This window comes from Prenolepis imparis, unplaced genomic scaffold (assembly GCF_030444845.1).
Source record: "Prenolepis imparis isolate NDT839.2.m4 unplaced genomic scaffold, iyPreImpa1.0 SCAF_7, whole genome shotgun sequence".
Taxonomy (NCBI): Eukaryota; Metazoa; Arthropoda; class Insecta; order Hymenoptera; family Formicidae; genus Prenolepis; species Prenolepis imparis.
This window is the reverse complement of record NW_028141165.1, coordinates 11,506,813-11,524,753: the sequence shown is the minus strand read 5'-3', so window position 1 is coordinate 11,524,753 and position 17,941 is coordinate 11,506,813. Positions and strand designations below refer to the sequence as shown.

Sequence of the window (17,941 nt, the reverse complement as noted above, 5' to 3'; positions counted from 1 at the left end):
TCTGTAATCAATGTAATATGAAAATGTATAATCGATGAATTTTTGGCTCGTCTTAAAATATTGGAAATCGATACTTTTTACCGCTGACCCTATGCGACGCAACCTTATTTTATGTGTTTCAAGTTAAAAAATTTGTACGCTGGTGTCTGCATGGTACGAAAAGATTCTGTAATCAATGTAATATTAAAATGTATAATCGATGAATTTTTGGCTCGTCTTAAAATATTGGAAATCGATACTTTTTACCGCTGACCCTATGCGACGCAACCTTATTTTATGTGTATCAAGTTAAAAAATTTGTACGCTGGTGTCTGCATGGTACCAAAAGATTCTGTAATCTATGTACTATTAAAATGTATAATCGATGAATTTTTGGCTCGTCTTAAAATATTAGAAATTAGTACTTTTTTTTCGCGGACTCTGTGCGACGCATCCTTATTTTATGTTTATTGTATTAAAAAATTTGTACGCTGGTGTCTGCTTGGTACCAAATAATTCTGTAATCAATGTACTATTAAAATGTATAATCGATGAATTTTTGGCTCGTCTTTAAATATTAGAAATCGATACTTTTTTGCCGCTGAATCTATGCGACGCATCCTTAATTTATGTATAGCAAATGAAAAAGTTTGTACGCTGTTGTCTGTTTGGTACCAAATGATTCTATAATCAATGTAATATTAAAATGTATAATCGATGAATTTTTGACTCGTCTTAAAATATTGGAAATCGATCCTTTTTACCGCTGACCCTATGCTACGCAACCTTATTTTATGTATATCAAGTTAATTAATTTGTACGCTGGTGTCTGTTTGGTACCAAATGATTCTATAATCAATGTAATATTAAAATGTATAATCGATGAATTTTTGGCTCGTCTTAAAATATTGGAAATCGAGACTTTTTACCGCTGACCCTATGCGACGCAACCTTATTTTATGTATATCAAGTTAAAAAATTTGTACGCTGGTGTCTGTTTGGTACCAAATGATTCTATAATCTATGTACTATTAAAATGTATAATCGATGAATTTTTGGCTCGTCTTTAAATATTAGGAATCGATATATTTATGCCGCTGACCCTATGCGACGCATCCTTAATTTATGTATAGCAAATGAAAATGTTTGTACGCTGGTGTCTGCTTGGTACCAAAAGATTCTGTAATCAATGTACTATTAAAATGTATAATCGATGAATTTTTGGCTCGTCTAAAAATATTAGAAATCGATACTTTTTTGACGCGGACCCTGTGCGACGCATACTTATTTTATGTTTATCATATTAAAAAATTTGTACGCTGGTGTCTGCATGGTACGAAAAGATTCTGTAATCAATGTAATATTAAAATGTATAATCGATGAATTTTTGGCTCGTCTTTAAATATTAGAAATCGATACTTTTTTGCCGCTGAATCTATGCGACGCATCCTTAATTTATGTATAGCTAATGAAAAAGTTTGTACGCTGTTGTCTGTTTGGTACCAAATGATTCTATAATCAATGTAATATTAAAATGTATAATGGATGAATTTTTGGCTCGTCTTAAAATATTGGAAATCGATACTTTTTACCGCTGACCCTATGCGACGCAACCTTATTTTATGTGTATCAAGTTAAAAAATTTGTACGCTGGTGTCTGCATGGTACCAAAAGATTCTGTAATCAATGTAATATTAAAATGTATAATCGATGAATTTTTGGCTCGTCTTAAAATATTGGAAATCGATACTTTTTACCGCTGACCCTATGCGACGCAACCTTATTTTATGTGTATCAAGTTAAAAAATTTGTACGCTGGTGTCTGCATGGTACCAAAAGATTCTGTAATCTATGTACTATTAAAATGTATAATCGATGAATTTTTGGATCGTCTTAAAATATTAGAAATTAGTACTTTTTTGTCGCGGACTCTGTGCATCGCATCCTTATTTTATGTTTATTGTATTAAAAAATTTGTACGCTGGTGTCTGCTTGGTACCAAATAATTCTGTAATCAATGTACTATTAAAATGTATAATCGATGAATTTTTGGCTCGTCTTTAAATATTAGAAATCGATACTTTTTTGCCGCTGAATCTATGCGACGCATCCTTAATTTATGTATAGCAAATGAAAATGTTTGTACGCTGGTGTCTGCTTGGTACCAAAAGATTCTGTAATCAATGTACTAGTAAAATGTATAATCGATGAATTTTTGGCTCGTCTTAAAATATTAGAAATCGATACTTTTTTGACGCGGACCCTGTGCGACGCATCCTTATTTTATGTTTATCGTATTAAAAAATTTGTACGCTAGTGTCTGCATGGTACCAAAAGATTCTGTAATCAATGTAATATTAAAATGTATAATCGATGAATTTTTGGATCGTCTTAAAATATTGGAAATCGATACTTTTTACCGCTGACCCTATGCGACGCAATATTATTTTATGTATATCAAGTTAAAAAATTTGTACGCTGGTGTCTGCATGGTACGAAAAGATTCTGTAATCAATGTAATATTAAAATGTATAATCGATGAATTTTTGGCTCGTCTTAAAATATTGGAAATCGATACTTTTTAACGCTGACCCTATGCGACGCAACTTTATTTTATGTATATCAAGTTAAAAAATTTGTACGCTGGTGTCTGTTTGGTACCAAATGATTCTATAATCTATGTACTATTAAAATGTATAATCGATGAATTTTTGGCACGTCTTTAAATATTAGGAATCGATATATTTATGCCGCTGACCCTATGCGACGCATCCTTAATTTATGTATAGCAAATGAAAATGTTTGTACGCTGGTGTCTGCTTGGTACCAAAAGATTCTGTAATCAATGTACTATTAAAATGTATAATCGATGAATTTTTGGCTCGTCTTTAAATATTAGAAATCGATACTTTTTTGCCGCTGAATCTATGCGACGCATCCTTAATTTATGTATAGCAAATGAAAAAGTTTGTACGCTGTTGTCTGTTTGGTACCAAATGATTCTGTAATCAATGTAATATTAAAATGTATAATCGATGAATTTTTGGCTCGTCTTAAAATATTGGAAATCGATACTTTTTAACGCTGACCCTATGCGACGCAACTTTATTTTATGTATATCAAGTTAAAAAATTTGTACGCTGGTGTCTGTTTGGTACCAAATGATTCTATAATCTATGTACTATTAAAATGTATAATCGATGAATTTTTGGCTCGTCTTTAAATATTAGGAATCGATATATTTATGCCGCTGACCCTATGCGACGCATCCTTAATTTATGTATAGCAAATGAAAATGTTTGTACGCTGATGTCTGCTTGGTACCAAAAGATTCTGTAATCAATGTACTATTAAAATGTATAATCGATAAATTTTTGGCTCGTCTTAAAATATTGGAAATCGATACTTTTTTGACGCGGACCCTGTGCGACGCATACTTATTTTATGTTTATCATATTAAAAAATTTGTACGCTGGTGTCTGCATGGTACGAAAAGATTCTGTAATCAATGTAATATTAAAATGTATAATCGATGAATTTTTGGCTCGTCTTTAAATATTAGAAATCGATACTTTTTTGCCGCTGAATCTATGCGACGCATCCTTAATTTATGTATAGCAAATGAAAAAATTTGTACGCTGGTGTCTGTTTGGTACCAAATGATTCTATAATCAATGTAATATTAAAATGTATATTCGATGAATTTTTGGCTAGTCTTAAAATATTGGAAATCGAGACTTTTTACCGCTGACCCTATGCGACGCAACCTTATTTTATGTGTATCAAGTTAAAAAATTTGTACGCTGGTGTCTGCATGGTACCAAAAGATTCTGTAATCTATGTACTATTAAAATGTATAATCGATGAATTTTTGGCTCGTCTTAAAATATTAGAAATTAGTACTTTTTTGTCGCGGACTCTGTGCGACGCATCCTTATTTTATGTTTATTGTATTAAAAAATTTGTACGCTGGTGTCTGCTTGGTACCAAATAATTCTGTAATCAATGTACTATTAAAATGTATAATCGATGAATTTTTGGCTCGTCTTTAAATATTAGAAATCGATACTTTTTTGCCGCTGAATCTATGCGACGCATCCTTAATTTATGTATAGCAAATGAAAAAGTTTGTACGCTGTTGTCTGTTTGGTACCAAATGATTCTATAATCAATGTAATATTAAAATGTATAATCGATGAATTTTTGGCTCGTCTTAAAATATTGGAAATCGATACTTTTTACCGCTGACCCTATGCGACGCAACCTTATTTTATGTGTATCAAGTTAAAAAATTTGTACGCTGGTGTCTGCATGGTACCAAAAGATTCTGTAATCTATGTACTATTAAAATGTATAATCGATGAATTTTTGGATCGTCTTAAAATATTAGAAATTAGTACTTTTTTGTCGCGGACTCTGTGCATCGCATCCTTATTTTATGTTTATTGTATTAAAAAATTTGTACGCTGGTGTCTGCTTGGTACCAAATAATTCTGTAATCAATGTACTATTAAAATGTATAATCGATGAATTTTTGGCTCGTCTTTAAATATTAGAAATCGATACTTTTTTGCCGCTGAATCTATGCGACGCATCCTTAATTTATGTATAGCAAATGAAAATGTTTGTACGCTGGTGTCTGCTTGGTACCAAAAGATTCTGTAATCAATGTACTAGTAAAATGTATAATCGATGAATTTTTGGCTCGTCTTAAAATATTAGAAATCGATACTTTTTTGACGCGGACCCTGTGCGACGCATCCTTATTTTATGTTTATCGTATTAAAAAATTTGTACGCTAGTGTCTGCATGGTACCAAAAGATTCTGTAATCAATGTAATATTAAAATGTATAATCGATGAATTTTTGGATCGTCTTAAAATATTGGAAATCGATACTTTTTACCGCTGACCCTATGCGACGCAATATTATTTTATGTATATCAAGTTAAAAAATTTGTAAGCTGGTGTCTGCATGGTACGAAAAGATTCTGTAATCAATGTAATATTAAAATGTATAATCGATGAATTTTTGGCTCGTCTTAAAATATTGGAAATCGATACTTTTTAACGCTGACCCTATGCGACGCAACTTTATTTTATGTATATCAAGTTAAAAAATTTGTACGCTGGTGTCTGTTTGGTACCAAATGATTCTATAATCTATGTACTATTAAAATGTATAATCGATGAATTTTTGGCTCGTCTTTAAATATTAGGAATCGATATATTTATGCCGCTGACCCTATGCGACGCATCCTTAATTTATGTATAGCAAATGAAAATGTTTGTACGCTGGTGTCTGCTTGGTACCAAAAGATTCTGTAATCAATGTACTATTAAAATGTATAATCGATGAATTTTTGGCTCGTCTTTAAATATTAGAAATCGATACTTTTTTGCCGCTGAATCTATGCGACGCATCCTTAATTTATGTATAGCAAATGAAAAAGTTTGTACGCTGTTGTCTGTTTGGTACCAAATGATTCTGTAATCAATGTAATATTAAAATGTATAATCGATGAATTTTTGGCTCGTCTTAAAATATTGGAAATCGATACTTTTTAACGCTGACCCTATGCGACGCAACTTTATTTTATGTATATCAAGTTAAAAAATTTGTACGCTGGTGTCTGTTTGGTACCAAATGATTCTATAATCTATGTACTATTAAAATGTATAATCGATGAATTTTTGGCTCGTCTTTAAATATTAGGAATCGATATATTTATGCCGCTGACCCTATGCGACGCATCCTTAATTTATGTATAGCAAATGAAAATGTTTGTACGCTGGTGTCTGCTTGGTACCAAAAGATTCTGTAATCAATGTACTATTAAAATGTATAATCGATGAATTTTTGGCTCGTCTTAAAATATTGGAAATCGATACTTTTTTGACGCGGACCCTGTGCGACGCATACTTATTTTATGTTTATCATATTAAAAAATTTGTACGCTGGTGTCTGCATGGTACGAAAAGATTCAGTAATCAATGTAATATTAAAATGTATAATCGATGAATTTTTGGCTCGTCTTAAAATATTGGAAATCGATACTTTTTACCGCTGACCCAATGCGACGCAACTTTATTTTATGTGTATCAAGTTAAAAAATTTGTACGCTGGTGTCTGCATGGTACCAAAAGATTCTGTAATCAATGTAATATTAAAATGTATAATCGATGAATTTTTGGCTCGTCTTAAAATATTGGAAATCGATACATTTTACCGCTGACCCTATGCGACGCAACCTTATTTTATGTGTATCAAGTTAAAAAATTTGTACGCTGGTGTCTGCATGGTACCAAAAGATTCTGTAATCTATGTACTATTAAAATGTATAATCGATGAATTTTTGGATCGTCTTAAAATATTAGAAATTAGTACTTTTTTGTCGCGGACTCTGTGCGACGCATCCTTATTTTATGTTTATTGTATTAAAAAATTTGTACGCTGGTGTCTGCTTGGTACCAAATAATTCTGTAATCAATGTACTATTAAAATGTATAATCGATGAATTTTTGGCTCGTCTTTAAATATTAGGAATCGATATATTTATGCCGTTGACCCTATGCGACGCATCCTTAATTTATGTATAGCAAATGAAAATGTTTGTACGCTGGTGTCTGCTTGGTACCAAAAGATTCTGTAATCAATGTACTAGTAAAATGTATAATCGATGAATTTTTGGCTCGTCTTAAAATATTAGAAATCGATACTTTTTTGACGCGGACCCTGTGCGACGCATCCTTATTTTATGTTTATCGTATTAAAAAATTTGTACGCTAGTGTCTGCATGGTACCAAAAGATTCTGTAATCAATGTAATATTAAAATGTATAATCGATGAATTTTTGGCTCGTCTTAAAATATTAGAAATCGATACTTTTTTGACGCGGACCCTGTGCGACGCATCCTTATTTTATGTTTATCGTATTAAAAAATTTGTACGCTAGTGTCTGCATGGTACCAAAAGATTCTGTAATCAATGTAATATTAAAATGTATAATCGATGAATTTTTGGCTCGTCTTAAAATATTGGAAATCGATACTTTTTTGACGCGGACCCTGTGCGACGCATACTTATTTTATGTTTATCATATTAAAAAATTTGTACGCTGGTGTCTGCATGGTACGAAAAGATTCTGTAATCAATGTAATATTAAAATGTATAATCGATGAATTTTTGGCTCGTCTTTAAATATTAGGAATCGATATATTTATGCCGTTGACCCTATGCGACGCATCCTTAATTTATGTATAGCAAATGAAAATGTTTGTACGCTGGTGTCTGCTTGGTACCAAAAGATTCTGTAATCAATGTACTAGTAAAATGTATAATCGATGAATTTTTGGCTCGTCTTAAAATATTAGAAATCGATACTTTTTTGACGCGGACCCTGTGCGACGCATCCTTATTTTATGTTTATCGTATTAAAAAATTTGTACGCTAGTGTCTGCATGGTACCAAAAGATTCTGTAATCAATGTAATATTAAAATGTATAATCGATGAATTTTTGGCTCGTCTAAAAATATTAGAAATCGATACTTTTTTGACGCGGACCCTGTGCGACGCATCCTTATTTTATGTTTATCATATTAAAAAATTTGTACGCTGGTGTCTGCATGGTACGAAAAGATTCTGTAATCAATGTAATATTAAAATGTATAATCGATGAATTTTTGGCTCGTCTTAAAATATTGGAAATCGATACTTTTTAACGCTGACCCTATGCGACGCAATCTTATTTTATGTATATCAAGTTAAAAAATTTGTACGCTGGTGTCTGTTTGGTACCAAAAGATTCTGTAATCAATGTAATATTAAAATGTATAATCGATGAATTTTTGGCTCGTCTTAAAATATTGGAAATCGATCCTTTTTACCGCTGACCCTATGCTACGCAACCTTATTTTATGTATATCAAGTTAAAAAATTTGTACGCTGGTGTCTGCATGGTACGAAAAGATTCTGTAATCAATGTAATATTAAAATGTATAATCGATGAATTTTTGGCTCGTCTTTAAATATTAGGAATCGATATATTTATGCCGTTGACCCTATGCGACGCATCCTTAATTTATGTATAGCAAATGAAAATGTTTGTACGCTGGTGTCTGCTTGGTACCAAAAGATTCTGTAATCAATGTACTAGTAAAATGTATAATCGATGAATTTTTGGCTCGTCTTAAAATATTAGAAATCGATACTTTTTTGACGCGGACCCAGTGCGACGCATCCTTATTTTATGTTTATCATATTAAAAAATTTGTACGCTGGTGTCTGCATGGTACGAAAAGATTCTGTAATCAATGTACTATTAAAATGTATAATCGATGAATTTTTGGCTCGTCTTAAAATATTGGAAATCGATACTTTTTTGACGCGGACCCTGTGCGACGCATACTTATTTTATGTTTATCATATTAAAAAATTTGTACGCTGGTGTCTGCATGGTACGAAAAGATTCAGTAATCAATGTAATATTAAAATGTATAATCGATGAATTTTTGGCTCGTCTTAAAATATTGGAAATCGATACTTTTTACCGCTGACCCTATGCGACGCAACTTTATTTTATGTGTATCAAGTTAAAAAATTTGTACGCTGGTGTCTGCATGGTACCAAAAGATTCTGTAATCAATGTAATATTAAAATGTATAATCGATGAATTTTTGGCTCGTCTTAAAATATTGGAAATCGATACATTTTACCGCTGACCCTATGCGACGCAACCTTATTTTATGTGTATCAAGTTAAAAAATTTGTACGCTGGTGTCTGCATGGTACCAAAAGATTCTGTAATCTATGTACTATTAAAATGTATAATCGATGAATTTTTGGATCGTCTTAAAATATTAGAAATTAGTACTTTTTGTCGCGGACTCTGTGCGACGCATCCTTATTTTATGTTTATTGTATTAAAAAATTTGTACGCTGGTGTCTGCTTGGTACCAAATAATTCTGTAATCAATGTACTATTAAAATGTATAATCGATGAATTTTTGGCTCGTCTTTAAATATTAGAAATCGATACTTTTTTGCCGCTGAATCTATGCGACGCATCCTTAATTTATGTATAGCAAATGAAAAAGTTTGTACGCTGTTGTCTGTTTGGTACCAAATGATTCTATAATCAATGTAATATTAAAATGTATAATCGATGAATTTTTGGCTCGTCTTAAAATATTGGAAATCGATACTTTTTACCGCTGACCCTATGCGACGCAACCTTATTTTATGTATATCAAGTTAAAAAATTTGTACGCTGGTGTCTGCATGGTACGAAAAGATTCTGTAATCAATGTAATATTAAAATGTATAATCGATGAATTTTTGGCTCGTCTTTAAATATTAGGAATCGATATATTTATGCCGTTGACCCTATGCGACGCATCCTTAATTTATGTATAGCAAATGAAAATGTTTGTACGCTGGTGTCTGCTTGGTACCAAAAGATTCTGTAATCAATGTACTAGTAAAATGTATAATCGATGAATTTTTGGCTCGTCTTAAAATATTAGAAATCGATACTTTTTTGACGCGGACCCTGTGCGACGCATCCTTATTTTATGTTTATCGTATTAAAAAATTTGTACGCTAGTGTCTGCATGGTACCAAAAGATTCTGTAATCAATGTAATATTAAAATGTATAATCGATGAATTTTTGGCTCGTCTTAAAATATTAGAAATCGATACTTTTTTGACGCGGACCCTGTGCGACGCATCCTTATTTTATGTTTATCGTATTAAAAAATTTGTACGCTAGTGTCTGCATGGTACCAAAAGATTCTGTAATCAATGTAATATTAAAATGTATAATCGATGAATTTTTGGCTCGTCTTAAAATATTGGAAATCGATACTTTTTTGACGCGGACCCTGTGCGACGCATACTTATTTTATGTTTATCATATTAAAAAATTTGTACGCTGGTGTCTGCATGGTACGAAAAGATTCTGTAATCAATGTAATATTAAAATGTATAATCGATGAATTTTTGGCTCGTCTTTAAATATTAGGAATCGATATATTTATGCCGTTGACCCTATGCGACGCATCCTTAATTTATGTATAGCAAATGAAAATGTTTGTACGCTGGTGTCTGCTTGGTACCAAAAGATTCTGTAATCAATGTACTAGTAAAATGTATAATCGATGAATTTTTGGCTCGTCTTAAAATATTAGAAATCGATACTTTTTTGACGCGGACCCTGTGCGACGCATCCTTATTTTATGTTTATCGTATTAAAAAATTTGTACGCTAGTGTCTGCATGGTACCAAAAGATTCTGTAATCAATGTAATATTAAAATGTATAATCGATGAATTTTTGGCTCGTCTAAAAATATTAGAAATCGATACTTTTTTGACGCGGACCCTGTGCGACGCATCCTTATTTTATGTTTATCATATTAAAAAATTTGTACGCTGGTGTCTGCATGGTACGAAAAGATTCTGTAATGAATGTAATATTAAAATGTATAATCGATGAATTTTTGGCTCGTCTTAAAATATTGGAAATCGATCCTTTTTACCGCTGACCCTATGCTACGCAACCTTATTTTATGTATATCAAGTTAAAAAATTTGTACGCTGGTGTCTGCATGGTACGAAAAGATTCTGTAATCAATGTAATATTAAAATGTATAATCGATGAATTTTTGGCTCGTCTTTAAATATTAGGAATCGATATATTTATGCCGTTGACCCTATGCGACGCATCCTTAATTTATGTATAGCAAATGAAAATGTTTGTACGCTGGTGTCTGCTTGGTACCAAAAGATTCTGTAATCAATGTACTAGTAAAATGTATAATCGATGAATTTTTGGCTCGTCTTAAAATATTAGAAATCGATACTTTTTTGACGCGGACCCAGTGCGACGCATCCTTATTTTATGTTTATCATATTAAAAAATTTGTACGCTGGTGTCTGCATGGTACGAAAAGATTCTGTAATCAATGTAATATTAAAATGTATAATCGATGAATTTTTGGCTCGTCTTAAAATATTGGAAATCGATACTTTTTAACGCTGACCCTATGCGACGCAATCTTATTTTATGTATATCAAGTTAAAAAATTTGTACGCTGGTGTCTGTTTGGTACCAAAAGATTCTGTAATCAATGTAATATTAAAATGTATAATCGATCAATTTTTGGCTCGTCTTAAAATATTGGAAATCGATCCTTTTTACCGCTGACCCTATGCTACGCAACCTTATTTTATGTATATCAAGTTAAAAAATTTGTACGCTGGTGTCTGTTTGGTACCAAATGATTCTATAATCAATGTAATATTAAAATGTATAATCGATGAATTTTTGGCTCGTCTTAAAATATTGGAAATCGAGACTTTTTACCGCTGACCCTATGCGACGCAACCTTATTTTATGTATATCAAGTTAAAAAATTTGTACGCTGGTGTCTGTTTGGTACCAAATGATTCTATAATCTATGTACTATTAAAATGTATAATCGATGAATTTTTGGCTCGTCTTTAAATATTAGGAATCGATATATTTATGCCGCTGACCCTATGCGACGCATCCTTAATTTATGTATAGCAAATGAAAATGTTTGTACGCTGATGTCTGCTTGGTACCAAAAGATTCTGTAATCAATGTACTATTAAAATGTATAATCGATGAATTTTTGGCTCGTCTTAAAATATTAGAAATCGATACTTTCTTGACGCGGACCCTGTGCGACGCATCCTTATTTTATGTTTATCGTATTAAAAAATTTGTACGCTAGTGTCTGCATGGTACCAAAAGATTCTGTAATCAATGTAATATTAAAATGTATAATCGATGAATTTTTGGCTCGTCTTAAAATATTGGAAATCGATACTTTTTACCGCTGACCCTATGCGACGCAATATTATTTTATGTATATCAAGTTAAAAAATTTGTACGCTGGAGTCTGCATGGTACGAAAAGATTCTGTAATCAATGTAATATTAAAATGTATAATCGATGAATTTTTGGCTCGTCTTAAAATATTGGAAATCGATACTTTTTAACGCTGACCCTATGCGACGCAATATTATTTTATGTATATCAAGTTAAAAAATTTGTACGCTAATGTCTGTTTGGTACCAAATGATTCTATAATCTATGTACTATTAAAATGTATAATCGATGAATTTTTGGCTCGTCTTAAAATATTGGAAATCGATACTTTTTACCGCTGACCCTATGCGACGCAACCTTATTTTATGTGTATCAAGTTAAAAAATTTGTACGCTGGTGTCTGCATGGTACGAAAAGATTCTGTAATCAATGTAATATTAAAATGTATAATCGATGAATTTTTGGCTCGTCTTAAAATATTGGAAATCGATACTTTTTACCGCTGACCCTATGCGACGCAACCTTATTTTATGTGTATCAAGTTAAAAAATTTGTACGCTGGTGTCTGCATGGTACCAAAAGATTCTGTAATCTATGTACTATTAAAATGTATAATCGATGAATTTTTGGCTCGTCTTAAAATATTAGAAATTAGTACTTTTTTGTCGCGGACACTGTGCGACGCATCCTTATTTTATGTTTATTGTATTAAAAAATTTGTACGCTGGTGTCTGCTTGGTACCAAATAATTCTGTAATCAATGTACTATTAAAATGTATAATCGATGAATTTTTGGCTCGTCTTTAAATATTAGAAATCGATACTTTTTTGCCGCTGAATCTATGCGACGCATCCTTAATTTATGTATAGCAAATGAAAAAGTTTGTACGCTGTTGTCTGTTTGGTACCAAATGATTCTATAATCAATGTAATATTAAAATGTATAATCGATGAATTTTTGGCTCGTCTTAAAATATTGGAAATCGATCCTTTTTACCGCTGACCCTATGCTACGCAACCTTATTTTATGTATATCAAGTTAATTAATTTGTACGCTGGTGTCTGTTTGGTACCAAATGATTCTATAATCAATGTAATAATAAAATGTATAATCGATGAATTTTTGGCTCGTCTTAAAATATTGGAAATCGAGACTTTTTACCGCTGACCCTATGCGACGCAACCTTATTTTATGTATATCAAGTTAAAAAATTTGTACGCTGGTGTCTGTTTGGTACCAAATGATTCTATAATCAATGTAATATTAAAATGTATAATCGATGAATTTTTGGCTCGTCTTAAAATATTGGAAATCGAGACTTTTTACCGCTGACCCTATGCGACGCAACCTTATTTTATGTATATCAAGTTAAAAAATTTGTACGCTGGTGTCTGTTTGGTACCAAATGATTCTATAATCTATGTACTATTAAAATGTATAATCGATGAATTTTTGGCTCGTCTTTAAATATTAGGAATCGATATATTTATGCCGCTGACCCTATGCGACGCATCCTTAATTTATGTATAGCAAATGAAAATGTTTGTACGCTGGTGTCTGCTTGGTACCAAAAGATTCTGTAATCAATGTACTATTAAAATGTATAATCGATGAATTTTTGGCTCGTCTTAAAATATTGGAAATCGATACTTTTTTGACGCGGACCCTGTGCGACGCATACTTATTTTATGTTTATCATATTAAAAAATTTGTACGCTGGTGTCTGCATGGTACGAAAAGATACTGTAATCAATGTAATATTAAAATGTATAATCGATGAATTTTTGGCTCGTCTTAAAATATTGGAAATCGATACTTTTTACCGCTGACCCTATGCGACGCAACTTTATTTTATGTGTATCAAGTTAAAAAATTTGTACGCTGGTGTCTGTTTGGTACCAAATGATTCTGTAATCAATGTACTATTAAAATGTATAATCGATGAATTTTTGGCTCGTCTTAAAATATTAGAAATTGATACATTTATGCCGCTGACCCTATGCGACGCATCCTTATTTTATGTATATCAAGTTAAAAAATTTGTACGCTGGTGTCTGCATGGTACCAAAAGATTCTGTAATCTATGTACTATTAAAATGTATAATCGATGAATTTTTGGCTCTTCTTAAAATATTAGAAATTAGTACTTTTTTGACGCGGACCCTGTGCGACGCATCCTTATTTTATGTTTATTGTATTAAAAAATTTGTACGCTGGTGTCTGCATGGTACCAAATAATTCTGTAATCAATGTACTATTAAAATGTATAATCGATGAATTTTTGGCTCGTCTTTAAATATTAGGAATCGATACATTTATGCCGCTGACCCTATGCGACGCATCCTTAATTTATGTATAGCAAATGAAAAAGTTTGTACGCTGTTGTCTGCTTGGTACCAAAATTCTGTAATCAATGTCCTTTTCTAAAAAAGGCATGTTATTTATTCTCGAATGTATCGAAGTATTGTTGCCTTTAATCCGCGGTACTGATTGGTTCTTTTGCTGATCATGCTTCGTAGTGTTTGATCGTCAAGATTATTTTGACAGTTTCAAGTCAAAATTGGTTATAATATTAAAAGTGTTTAAATTGTGCAGGAAGTTTTAAGAAGAATAAGGTAAATAATAATTATATATTTATATTATTATATATATATTAATATATATATTTATATTATATATTTATATATTTATATACGTATACAATATTATACGTATATAAATTATATAATCAGTTTATATTGTATTAATTAGCCAGTTTTAGAAAGAGATTAGTAAACCATTTAAATTAATATTTTTATCCTCCTTTTCTAAAAAAGGCATGTTATTTATTCTCGAATGTATCGAAGTATTGTTGCTTTTAATCCGCGGTACTGATTGGTTCTTTTGCTGATCATGCTTCGTAGTGTTTGATCGTCAAGATTATTTTGACAGTTTCAAGTCAAAATTGGTTATAATATTAAAAGTGTGTAAATTGTGCAGGAAATTTTAAGAAGAATAAGGTAAATAATAATTATATATTTATATTATTAATATATATATTATTAATATATATATTAATATATATATTTATATTATATATTTATATATTTATATACGTATACAATATTATACGTATATAAATTATATAAATTATATAAATTACGTATATAAATTATATAAACAGTTTATATTGTATTAATTAGCCAGTTTTAGAAAGAGATTAGTAAACCATTTAAATTAATATTTTAAAGAAGCTAAAATCAATTACAAAAAAAAACATAATAAAAACCAAATAATATAAAAGATATAGCATTATTTCATACATATCGTATAATTTGCTTAAAATGAAAGCAGCCTAGTAGTTTACCTAAAGCACTTAATGCTGGACAGATCGACAGACTTTTGAACGACACGATGAACTCGTAGTTAACTATACGGTATATTGACCGCTTTATCGTCTTAATTACTATTGAATGAAGTGCATGCGATGAGCAGCGAACGGGTATCTAAACTCTATTACACGGACATAAATCCTCGGGCGTTTGACGCGTAACTACGGCATACTTGCGCGTCCATCTATCTTGGGACGGGATACCTCGCACTTGTACTCTTCTGAAACCGCCTGCGCCATCGAGATTCCCCCTGATGAGCGTAACGTGTCTCCTCCTGGGAAATCGATGTCGCAGTCACGGTATGACTAATTACGCCGGCTCGTTCATCATATTTCGAGAAGCGCGATAACACGTAAAACGAAACTTTATTGCTTTTCCTTAATGAATATAATATTTCGGGTACAGCGAAGTATAGTCAAATTACCCCTCATTTGATTACCTGTAATGTAATATAGGTAAGATGCAAAATTGATTTCCAATTTTCTCGAAGAATAAATTTATCTCGAAGCTTCTCATTAATATAAAACGGCGCGGTATTTGCACCTTGGTGATTGTGAAATCGTTATGCGCAAATCGAGCACATCTCGTTTACAATGTCGTAAAGAATTGACCATTTTATCGGAAATTTTTTATACGAAGCACTCGGTTGTTTCTCGTCGTAGAGATGATAATGCCATGCTACTTGCGCGCGAATAGCAACCGCGGGAATCCTGACAGACACTTGAAAATCCTGTAAAGGTCCAGGTGTTTCCGTATCGATTCAATAACGTACTTAAACGCGTATCCTCCCGTTATCCACGTGCACTGGAAAGCTTTTACTGCAGCTACAGGAAGAGTGTCGCACGATAAATGAATTAGCAAAGATTAGCACAGAACGAATTGGACTGTGTCTGAATCGTTAAAGAACTGCAACGCGACTTTTGCGAGACGAGAAGACTCGTGGTAAAAACAGTTCCAGTAATTAATAATTACTTTAATTGTTATTTCAATAATTTTACTCTGATAATAAATATTCAATAATTATTTATATACTTAATATTTCAATACTTTTATTAGTGTAATTAATGCAATAAAATAATATTACGACATGAAGACACACATGCAAAAAATAATTCTATAGATTGTTTCGAATGTGGAGAGATTACGTTTAGCAAGTTTTATACTTTTACACTAACGATTTTTTAACGAGCCAAATGCGTGTCGCGACATATAACGATCCGCCTTGGAGTTCTCATTTGCAGTTTGATTTATGCGCATTTTATGTGAATTTTACGAAAATTGTATGATTCAAAATAACATCACGAAAATAAAATAGAAACAAATAGATAAAAATAACGCTTTTTGAATTTTACGTTTTAATAAAAATTAAAAAATTCTAGTGGAGTTATCAGTAAATCTCTCTCACAATGATAACTCAATTCTCAATAATTACAATTCAATAATTACGACGCTATATTTACGAGACTCGCCTGTTGCAATAGGAAGTAATTAATGATCGCCATCAGAACATTTCCTGGTTAACGATATTTATTTTATCACGATGTAATCGCGATTGACTTTACGTTTTTCAATATGCGCAAAGCGACAATCTTACAGGAATTGATCTTAGATCATATAATATAAATAAATAAATATACATATATATATTTATGAAAGTTTAATATATATATATATATATATATCGAATATATATATCGAGATATCGAAGTAAAATAATTTGTGAGATTAATTTTTTTAAATATATTTCATAACTACGGTTTTTCAGCGAACAGCTAGAAATAGCTTCGGGATTATATAATTAAATAATGCAAATTGAAGCGCGGTAGTAGATTGTTAAAAGCACCGAATACCGAATGCATATTCCGTATTCATATTTCATTCTGAAAGACGTGGTAATGTAGACGGAGGTGTTTTTAATCATTAAATTTGCAGAGACTGGAGGAATTAAAGGCGATTATTACGCACGAACAAAGGATAGATGGTTGTAAAGTCATACTTAATTATCGTATAGAAAGTCTTTGTAATTTTTTTTTAATTATATCGGCGTGTACTACAAAGCCTGATCCCTTCGTCAGAAAGTTCGGAAATAAAAGCAGCATGGTACCACTGATTTTTCTCCATTTTCGCGACACCGAAGGCAGAGAATTAGGGTCTATCTCGCCATTACGTACGACCGGTTCGATTTACTCGATTCCAACTATCGGAACGTATATCGTTTCCGGCGACTTCCCGCGACTTTAACGAAGATTTTACAAACTGACGCCGCCATTAATTCTGCAAGCGCGAAAATTTAGGGAGACGTCGGCCTCCTCTGCTCTGGGACGCGACTTGGGGCGGTCTTTGAAACTTTGGTTCTATCTCGGAGGAAGACAAATGACAAGAGCCGAAAGCAGGCTCTGGCTGCCGCTCGTACCCTTTCATAGGACACTAACGCATAACTCTCGTACTTGGAAGTGTGCACGGGACACTGCTCCAAGATAACTCGTAAGAGTAATTTCTTCTTCGTATCGGTAACGACAAGACTAACAACCGATCCGCGATTGTCTTTCCAACTTTGAAATTCTGCCTCAGGTAAAGGATACTTTATACGCACGATCGCGAATTTCGGAGCATTGCGAGATATTTCACGAATAAGTTTTATCAATATTTTTACACTAATTAATACGCGAGCAATTACTGCGAGAAAGTTAGGTAATTTCAATTGATAACTTTCGATAACTTAGCGTTGTATAA

General features: G+C 32.0%; 1 long non-coding RNA gene across 1 annotated transcript in view; it reads right to left on the bottom strand.

The window, feature by feature from the left end:
- The window catches only part of LOC145938777 (uncharacterized), a 431,555-nt gene that overhangs the window by 54,750 nt on the left and 358,864 nt on the right, over positions 1-17,941 (bottom strand). The gene's annotated exons all lie outside the window — the stretch shown is intronic.